This window comes from Pinus tabuliformis, chromosome 6 (genome assembly GCF_031772625.1).
Source record: "Pinus tabuliformis cultivar Carrire ecotype Pingquan chromosome 6, CPIR1, whole genome shotgun sequence".
In the NCBI taxonomy this organism is placed as follows: domain Eukaryota; kingdom Viridiplantae; phylum Streptophyta; class Pinopsida; order Pinales; family Pinaceae; genus Pinus; species Pinus tabuliformis.
In genome coordinates, this window is record NC_142292.1 from 1873343052 (window position 1) to 1873354215 (window position 11164).

The window sequence follows — 11164 nt, forward strand, 5'->3', positions numbered from 1 at the left end:
ACTTCACTTAAAAATAGTTCATACATGTTAGATGGTTATAATATATGCTAATTGAATACGTATATAAGTTGTTCAAAATATATGTGAATAATGATTCATATAAGTTATAAATTATGTGTTTATAAAATGGTAAAATATAATAAGTTTATATACATGTTAAATGGTTATAATGTATGCTAATTGAATAAGTATACAAGTTGATCTTAAATATATGTGAATAATGATCCATATAGATTATAAATTATGTGTTTATAAAATGGTAAAATATAACAAGTTTTTATATATATGTAATTATATAGAAAAGACATTATATATATATATATATATATATATATATATATATATATATATATATATAATTTATTTTATTTAATTAAGAATTAATAATATAGTTTATAAAGAAAATATTAAATTAAATTAAATTGAAAAAAATTGAACACATTAAAATAAAATTACATATTATAATTTTTTTTTTCATTATAATTAATCAATTGTTGAGCGTAAAATATGTAAAAGTCAGTAGAGTAACTAAGAGCATAAACTATAGAAAATACCATAATTGTAGAAATGTGTTAACCTTAATATTTGAAAGGCAAAGACTTAGTTTTATAAACTTCAAAACTACCTCTAAATTGGACAAAGATTTTTTTTTAATTAAATGAAGAGTAATGAGAATTATTATATTTATTCGCTTGTTGTCTTGCATAGTTGCATGTCATTATAGTTGTCTTCTTTAATTTCCTACATGAGTATAAATCTTTAAAAACACAAATACACGAGACTAAATAGTTAAAAACACAATTTTTTACTTTTTAAATGTTTTTGTGCTTGGAGATTCAAAAAGAAAAAACCCTTTAGTCTAATTTACTATTCTTGATTAACAAATTGACATAGAAATAAAATAATAATTTGAAAATCTTCTGCATACAAGAAAAAAATCTAAACTTCAACTTGAGCTTATACAACAATTTAATATTCCAACATTTATTTACACATTGATATGCCCAGAATAATGAGTAGCTTGGAAATAACACTATTCAGTTAAATAGAAATAGAAATACAATAGTGGTAGGAAAATAAAAAAATAAAAATAAAAATAAAAATAAACCAATTACCATTTATAATAACAAAAGAAATAACGGATAAAACGTAAACATCACATAAACCTCTTTTTCACTGTTGCATTCACTAAAGTTTGAGTGGTGAAATGTCTTTGTTTAAGTGTCCACTTGGAAAAGATATTCATTAATTTCATTCCTATTTTGATTTATTAAAAACCAAATTAGAAGAAGAAAAGCTTCTTCCATATTCCTAAAAGGCATTATTTTTGTAAGTAGAAAAACTGTCATTTCTCTCTGAAAAAAGAAAAACTGTCATTTGCTTTTGCTTTAGAAGAAGAAAAACTGCTTCCATATTCATAGAAGGCATTATTTTTGTAAGTAGAAAAACTGCCATTTGCCTTTGCTTGAATCCAAATTAAAATTTGGGGAAGAAATTTTAGAATCCTTTAATTCATAGCCATATAAACACCAAAAATACAACTTATCCGGTTCTGATTAAATTTTACAAATAAAATGATTTTGGTCATAAAATTACACTAATACTAATCTGACTCGTTAAATTAGGTATTTTTATCTCACCTTTTGAAATAGATTCCTTCACTTCTTTCAAAGAGAACATTCTTGACAGCAATTTTTCCTTTCTTTCTAGACCATTGTAACATCAAATCTTCATGTATTTTTTCAGCTCTGTAAGAGTACTTCCTAAATTACTCCTTTTCTTATCCCACAAATGCCAGTCATCTTCATTTTTCCTCTGTAATTCAGACTACTCTTCCGGCATTCATTCAGCTCATATTCCAATGCATTCACCTGGAACTTAATGAGTTCTGCGTCAATGGTTAGCTCTCTGTTCTTTTGGGTCAGTGATCCCATTTCACAAGCCTGACTCATGTTTTGCTCTCAGCTCTGCGATGATACCTTCCAATTATTCTTTTCAGCAACCCACAATTGCCTGTCTCCAATTTTTCTGAGCAGATCCAGAGTCTTTCCCTTGGAATCATTCAAGATGGATTGCAAATCAACTTTTTATGTTCGATATTGTTGTAGAACCCTCTCATTTTGAACCCTTTCATCCTGAATTTGAGCTATTCTCGTGATATTCTCGTTCAACTGGGCCTTCGAGGACTCTACTTGAGCACTCGACACTCTATTTTTCTGACAGAGCAATCTGCCTTCACTACCCTTAGAATTATTCTTCGTTCGCAGCTCTGCAGAATTGCCTTGCAATTTTTGCTTTTTGGAATCCCACAAATGTCTGTCATCTTCAAAATTTTCAAGTAATTCCCCTGTCCTCTCCTTGGATTCATTCAATTGAAATTCCAACTCAATCTTTTCAAATAAAACCCTGTGGTTCAATGCAGAAATTCTTATATGTTCTGCCTAATAAAGACAAAAGGTTCTCCTTTATCCATCTTCCGTGCTTTCTCTGCAATTAATCTAATTTCAGCGATCTCCTCAGTCTCCTTTCATGTTGCTACAATCTGTAAGAAATATCCATCATTTTCCAGTTCCCAAGCTTTACATGCGGCCTCAAATTAGCCAGATATTACCTTAATATTATTTTTCAACTCCAAAAACACTAGTTTCCATATTTTGTTTATCAGAAAACACCACCCTGTTCTTTCTTAGAAATTTCTCATTTGGATCTCTCTTTCGCTTCCCATAATCGTTGCCCAGCTTTAGAAATCTCAACGTTGTATTCCTCGTATCTCTTTGCCAACTGTTGTTGTAATTCCTTAGCAATTTCCATCAAATCGTCATTCCGTTGGTCCCCAATTTTAACTTCATGTATGAATTGTTGATTATCTATCTTGGACTCGAAATTTGTTGAGGCCTCTTGAAGAATATGAATATGTTATTCCATTTATGCTACCTTGTGTAAGAAAGGCCTCTTGAAGAATATGAATATGTGATTCCATTTCCGCTACCTTGTGTAAGAAACAGGCCTTAAAATCATCTGTGCAACGGAATATCTTCTTTTAATATTTTCCATTCCAACACTGGAAGAAGGATGATGAGTTGATACTATTTTGTCTCCTTTGTCTGCTGCCTTTTCCCATCTTGGCTCTCAACAATCACAATAAATTTTTCATGGGGAAGGGATTATGAATGACTTTCAAATTTCGAATAGGGGAGTTTTCAAATTTCAAATGAAAGAGACTGTGTCTTTAGGGATGATCCAGGGCGGGATGCTCCATGGATATCTATGTGATGGTCATCAATGCTTATGTTGATAGTCATCGGTGTTGAATCCTCCATGTATCCATGCCATCTAATGTGCAAAGTCAATAGTGTTTTTTGGTGTACGACAGTGAGACGGAAAACCATAACGGAAACGGAGTGGCCCAGTTAGCCATGTCAATGGTTTTGAGAAACCTACAATCGAGATAAGTTGGCAGCTTTTCTGGGACAACAGGCCGGAAAAATAGTTATTTATAAGCGGTTATCTCTTATATTTTAATATATCATGTTTGAATGCTAAACAGTTATTTGTACACTGCGATCGTTTTAAATATATGCATAGGGAAATATGATTAAATTGCAAACTTTGAACTATTTAGAAGATCTAATGATTATAAAAATAAGGATATATATATATATATATAACTTTGCATGAATGTTAAATCAAATATCTAGTTCTTGTTTTTATCTATTAAATACGAATTATATAGTCCAGCAGACTGCAGTGCTTGTTCGAATCTCCTGGTCTAGAATCTAAATGTAAGAATCAATTGACTTAACCAATTTATATCAGGTGATGTGGTATTTGGTGGTATCAATATTTAGTTAAGAGATTTTTCCAAAGTCTACCCCAATGAATAGAGTTAAATTTGACTCGCCATCAAATATCTAAATATAGTAAGTATGAGCACAATTTAATTGATAAATATATATTTATAAATCTTATTTTTTAATCTTATATACTATTATATTATTATTATTATTAATATTATTATTTACGGTTTTTATTGGGAAAAACTGAGTTATAGTTGGCACATAGCTCATTTAGTGCAGGGGTCGGAGAAATCATGCCCTAATTCGACTACCTAATCAGCGCTCATGTGAGACATGAAGGGAATAGAGCTTTTGATTTCGTGGCAAACTAGAGCTGGGCCCATCTAGAAAGTATGATAGAAATGGCATGCCCACCAAACTCTTTGGAGAAATATCTGATTCAACTCCAAGGTATCCTAGTGAAAGATAACAAACAAAATCAACAGTAGTAGGTGAGCATGAATCATCGTCCTCAATCTGGGCACGAGCCAGACCTAGCGGGGTTGTACGGGCCCAGAGATTAATGTGGCTCATTAAGAGCATCATGGCCATCGTCCACATGTAACTATCACTTAGAGTAGTGGCGGAAATCATGTGAGGTTTAATGCATAAGTGTGGTAGAGTGTTAAGGACAGTTGGAGAGGGAAATACTCAAGGAAAGCATGCGAGGTTTAATGCATGAGGGTGGTAGAGTATTAAGGAAAATTTGGATTGTTGAGGAGAGTAGTGTGGGTGCTCACGGTCCTATGGAAGTAGTGTACGAGGGGAATTTGGGACAAATGGATACAACCGACATCCTCAATAATTGGTAGCATTCCTGGTATGTTATCGACCTTAAACTTGCAATTTTAGTTAGAATGAAACAGTGTATTCAGCCTCAGGTTGGTGAATTGAATGTTTCTGGGCTATGGGGTGATGGGTTCTGGAAGGATCAGAGGCATGGCCTTGATGGGTTCCAGGTCAAGTTTATGACCATAGTTTTACTCGTCCCAGTGTCTGTAGAGTTTGGGATATTTTTGTCTCTCATCGATGCATGCAAGGTCGGGATGGTAGAGAGTAGTGTATGTGGAAATTCCCCTCCCATGGGTATGGAAGAGCTAACAAGAGGTTGGGTCTGCAGAGAATTCGGGGGAGGGATCTAAATTTCCTTGGCGTAGAGAGAGAAAGGGTTCAAGGAATTCCAGACATACCATCTGGTGGCAGAGGGGCGAAGGTAGAGAAGATATGTTGGTCAATTTATGGGTCATTCTAGTCTTTTGGACTCAAATTTCTTGGGTCGGGAACCTCTGTTTGGATGGAATTCATCTCGGGTATCAGTAGTGGGTATGGATTGACTCTGAGCAATTGAAACCAGTTATGGACAAAGGGGTCTCAATTCCCATAGCCTGGGCATTCTGTATGGGTTGGATGAGCTATGGGCTTAGTCCCACGGTTAGCTCGAATCCCCTTTCAATTCATGTTGTAAATTGTTGCTATATTACTGATGGCCTGGTAATATTTGGCATGGCTAGTTCGTTCAAGCTCTGCACTAGGAAGAGGAAGTCATGTGAAAATAATGGCATTATAATCTTGTGTTGGAATAAAATTTGTCGCAGTCAGTGGAGTCAGTTCCTCACTTGGCTGGTGTCGCTTGAATTTGAAGTAAGTCTATAGTTTGGACGCGACCTCTGGCAGCGTCGAGCACCCAAACTACAGCCCTGGGCTAGTGGAAATCTCAGGGTGAGGGAAAAAGAAAAGAAATTGATAGGCAGTGGAAACTGAATGGCTTGAGCGAAGGGAGCAAAGAACAACGACGATGGAAGCTGAGGATGGGGGAGGTAGAGAAAGGAAGCCTCATCATCGAGAAGCCAACCTGGCTCTTCTAGTGGGGAGGCTAGGATAGGATGAGGGTGCAAGCTAGCCTCACATATATTTTACGAAGCAACCCAAGCTTACCATGCCAACAATTCCAACCCCATTAGGCAGATGATTGCAAAGTGGGAAGAAGAAATTCGATAGACCATGGAAGAATTTGATTTGGACATCCCTTGCATACCTCACTCAAAGCTGCCTGGTTCTACTGTAAAGGGCCCCCCTCCAGCGGATTCTGTTGATGATGAATAGTGACAGTGCACCCATGTTTTTCATTTTCAATGCTTCACTCCTATATTTTTAGACTTATTATCAGTTGTGTTTATCATTATTTAGAGAATACGAAATATAAAGACTCTCAGGTATATATAGCATGGTTGAACAGACTCAGTATTTTATTGCATATGGATGGCATATGTTGCAGTTAGGTGGCCAACAAACTTGGTTTCCCATTGGGCAGGTTGAGGGCACTTAACTCTTAGACATATGGATGTAACCAGATTTATTTCTGAAAATTAATTGAAAGGTACTACCAAACTTACAAAATAAAATAAAATATTATCATTACCTAATTTTAAGGTCACAACCAAGCCAGACACAAAATTGGCATATGAGACCCCCTTGTTTGTGGGACAATGGACCCACCTCTGCATAGCGATTGTACTGTTAAAGCTACGAAGGCATACATACTCTACCCCTCCTATGGTTTTGAACTTGTGAGGAGGAAACACATGCTCTTAATAGTTAGGCCCACTCAAGCTGTATTTCCTTTTTCTTTTTTAATAAGTTAATAAAAATATAAATAAAACTATAAATAAAATTTTTCATTTGTGAATTATTTGATCTTAATAATTTCATTAAAAAACAATATTATTTGTGGTAAAGATATAGTTGAAGTAATATTGATTTATGTATTTTTTCATTAGAATTTGATAGTATAATATATTTTCATGAAATAGTATTTTTTCATATTTACTGGAAGACTTCCTATTTCAACTTAAGGTGGATGAGGATCTGTTGATTTTATTTATTAATTTTTTAATTGATGACTTAGATTGATACTCAAGGGAATATGCTCAGCATTTGCATATGCTTAGTCTTATTGCTTATCAAAAGTTTAATGTGTTAGAGAGTTTGTTAGGTGCACTGACTTTTAATAAATTTAATAAATTTGGTGTCCCAACACCCACCAATTTCTTAGTGATTTTGAACACTTCAACACTTATGCCTTTTATCAAGACCTCAGATTCTTAAGGGTTAAGTAAAATCCAAGTTAATAATAATATTTTTGTAGCAATAGTTTTTTTGTTATATATTTATTAATGGTAGATACAAATGAAGTCTTCGACTATATCAACCACATTAATATTCTTAATGTGGAGTTTATTGAAAAATTCTTATATTGATTATATTCTACAGAATAAATAAATCAAACTACAAGTAAAACAAATCTCTTACATTTGATTTTCGGGGAAAATTGATTTCAAACTGATGATGATGATTAACATCCACTAAGATATATATGGTCTATATGAAGGTAACATAATAATTTAACATTTTATTTATACCCTAAAAAAGAAGTGAGAGAACGATACCTAGATCATCATAGTTTTACAAACTTGAAATGTCAATAAGGTTGGTAGTATGACACATATTTTGAAAATTAGAGTGAGTGTGAGTTTAAGATGGAAATTCCAAGAGAAGGTGATTTTCATCTTCAACTCTCTTAGTATCATACAAGTAATTGAATCATGCAACTAATGGTGATTTGGGAATTGTCCAATGCCCAATATCACTAAACACATGAGAATTATTTATTATTTTGAAAATATTAATTTTCTTCTTAACATTAGTCAAAACAAAAAAATATTGTTGGTTTGCAAATGTTAATATTCTTCTTAACTCTAATAAAAATAATAAGATAATTTGATTTTAAAGTTGAGGTTGATCACCTCCTTATAATATCTTAGTCTTATTTCCTCTAATTTTTTGTCATCCAACAACTCCACTCTCAATTTGAAACTCCCCCAAAAAGAAAAAAATATACGATAATTAAAGTCAAGTTATAACAACCATTTAATAGTACAACCAATTATTATTAACATTTCATATGCAAAGACTACCCATCATGCAAGTTGATCTACTCTATGACTATTATGATATCTGTAGATAGTCTCGTATGGGCTTTCAATAAGTTTTTAAAGGGTCAAAAACCTAATATTAATTAAGAATTGAGGGATGCAAAACTCCTAAACCTAATCATGGTTAGTTAAATATTGGGTCACTATGAAAGGAAAATGATTCATTCATATCGAATTGTTTATTATTCCATAATAGATTAGAGCATTTAGGAATAAGACGATAAAGAAGAAGAGAGGAAATAGAATATCTTATAATAACCATTTAGACCACAAAGGAAATAGAAGATCTTATAATAACCATTTAGACGACAATGTGCATGGAAACTCCATAGAGAGAGCATAAGCCTTGTTAGCACTCCAAGAAACACTCCTAGGTTGTAGATCGAAGATGCCTGGTAACATATAGTCTTCAATATTGTTCTCTAAACTATCAAAATGAATGATGATTTTGGTCAAGTCAGATAATCATTTCAGCTCTATTCTCACTCAAGACATGCATGAACACCCTCAACAATACAAGGCTTTAGACTACTAATGCTCAATAGTTTATAGATTCAATGGAAAGATGGAGAATATTCACTGTACTAACAGATGCATACATAAACATATATGAATGGTCAGCTACAGGAAGCAAATGAAACTTACAAATCTAGTTTATCAATTCAGAGATAAGATGGCAGTTATATGGCATTAGACACAGCAAAAAACATGAATAACCTACTCATGTGCAAGCATAGAATAGTAGAGAAAACAGAACTGAACATGTAACAACAAAAGAAGCTTATATTGCTAGAATGAAGATGAGAAGCTTGTAAAAATAGAGGAGGAACAATCTCTAGAAGTTGAACCCCTATTACATTTTTCTTTCAGATTTTTTGGGTAGCTTGTTGTGATGTCTGGGAGCTCTCTCATGCCAGAGATGCCCCATAATGTTTGTTGGTGTGGCTATTGCACTGTCTGTGCTGTTGATGCCCATGATGTCTCTGTTTTGGGCGAGCTACGTGTTGTGGCCTTTCTCTTTCCCTTTCTGACTCCTGTTTCCCGGCAATATGTTTCTCAGGCTCTATTATATGGTGGAATGTGTCTTCGGGCCCTTATAATCCCTTTAAATGGCCCCTTTCTATTAATACATGATTGTTTTCTGTTTTAAACAGAAAACGCAGCAATACTGAGACATCCCGCCCCTCTATGTCCTTTTCGGACTTCAAAAATCCTTAGATATGGCTTATTCTCCACTTGGGTCTGCCCTTGCAGTGACAACACATCTCCACTGTTGATCTGGGAGTCCTAGATCCAATGGTGATGATCCATTTCAGGCATCTCTTTTGTACTGGAGTTAACCGCTCGATGAGGGCAGTTTTCTCTCTCCTCATCTTGGACAGGTGGCAGCCATTGTATGGCATCTGGCGCAACTTGGCCTAAAGCACTTACCACCCATGGCCCACCCAAAATCCTACCTATTTCGTGATTTCTTTGTATTTTTTTTAATGCACCTAAAACGTTGAAAATCATTAAATAAGGACTTTGGTGGACTTGAAAATTTATGTATTTCACTAATCGGTGCTAGCCAATGCTCCCTTTGTATTTCGTTATATAATGAAATACATGGAAAATACATTAAAAATTGTTTGGGCACAGACTTCAAAATTTATGAATTTCCAACTATAATGCCATCGGGTTCGGCTCATCGGGTCGGCCATATGTATGTGCATAGGCCCCACCCGTGGTATATTGTCGATGCATTATTAGCGATGCAATAAATCGCAATCACACGTCACTCATTCCCTGGGTCCTTTATAAAACATAGCATATGCTCCTCGCTGATGCGACCCGCTGATCCGATCATTGATGATCACTAATCAGCAGTGTCATGTGCCCGACTTTAAACTGTCCCTTATGCCCGACCGATTGTGATTAGCCGCTTAGATTTAGGTCGTTGATCTGCTAGATCTAACGGCTACTGTGCATTCTTGAGTTTAGGCCTCTGATACATGATTTTTCATGATTTTGAAGTGTTTTAGTCTTCCAATAGTGCATTTCTTCCCTTCCATGGGCTCTCCTTTTGCGCCAATTTTGACCCTTGAATGATTTTAAGCAAATTTGGAGACTTTAAGAGCATATTTGGATCTAATTTTGGGACTTTTGTCAGTGAGGCTAACATTGGCTCCTCCTGGGGATGAAATCCTCCCTGTGAGGTTTCAAGGATCTCAGATCAATGCCTTTCCTATAAAACAAAAATTAAATCTTCCTTCTAGTGTTCCATTGGGCATGGAGTCTATTTTGTAATGAAAATAAAAACTGGAAAAACATATTTACAATGACAAGGCTTTAAAGCCTTAAATGAAATAAAGTTTCAAGAACCGCCCATTTATTGGGCTACCAAAAGTATCTCCTCCTTCCAAACTGTGCAGAATGAATATATTTCTCTGCTGAACTTGAGTGATGACAAAAGGACCTATCCATAAGGAGTCAAACTTGCCATGATAACCACTCTTTTCCTCAAATGCATCCCATTTAAGAACCCAATCACCAACTTGGAAATTGTCCACTTTTTCCTTCTTGTCAAAGGCTTCTTTAATTGCCTCTTGATGAGTCTTTGACTTCTCAACTAGCTACTCTCTAATCTGCTGTAGTTAAACCAGGTTATTCATTATTTTTACCATGTCATTCCCTTCCTCTTGTTCTTCTTGCAAGAATTTAGCCATAAGGAGAATCAGCTAGATAAGGAAAATGGCATCAGCGCCATAAACCAGTTAAAATGGAGAATTCCCTATGGACTTTTTAATGGTAACTCTGTCAGCCCATAGTGCAAACTTCAACTTAGAATCCCAGCTCTTTTTGTTGTCCTCGAACAGTTTCTTGATTACCCTTACCAGACTCTTCGTAGATGATTCTACCAGGCCATTGCCTTGAGGATAATATGAGGTAGAATGCACCACTTGAATGCCCATGGATTCAATCATGTCCATCAATTCTTTTGCCTTGAAAGTTGCTACATTATCAATGACTAGTATGGTTGGGCAACCAAATCTAGTGAAAATATTCTCATTCAAGAACTTTATGACAACTTGATGATTGGCATTCTTAGTGCATATAGCCTCAATCCACTTGGTGAAATAAGCATTGGCTACTAAGATCCGTTTGTGTTGGCCACTAGAATGTGGGTTGACCTCACCTAGAAAGTCCAAGCCCCATTGCTGGAAGGGACCATTTACATGTACTGGCTTCAACGGCAGAGATTTTAGTTGTTGTCTTCTTGCAAACCTCTGACACTTGTCACAAGATTTCACAAAAGAAAACACATTAGAGAAAAGAGTAGGCCAATAATATCCAGCC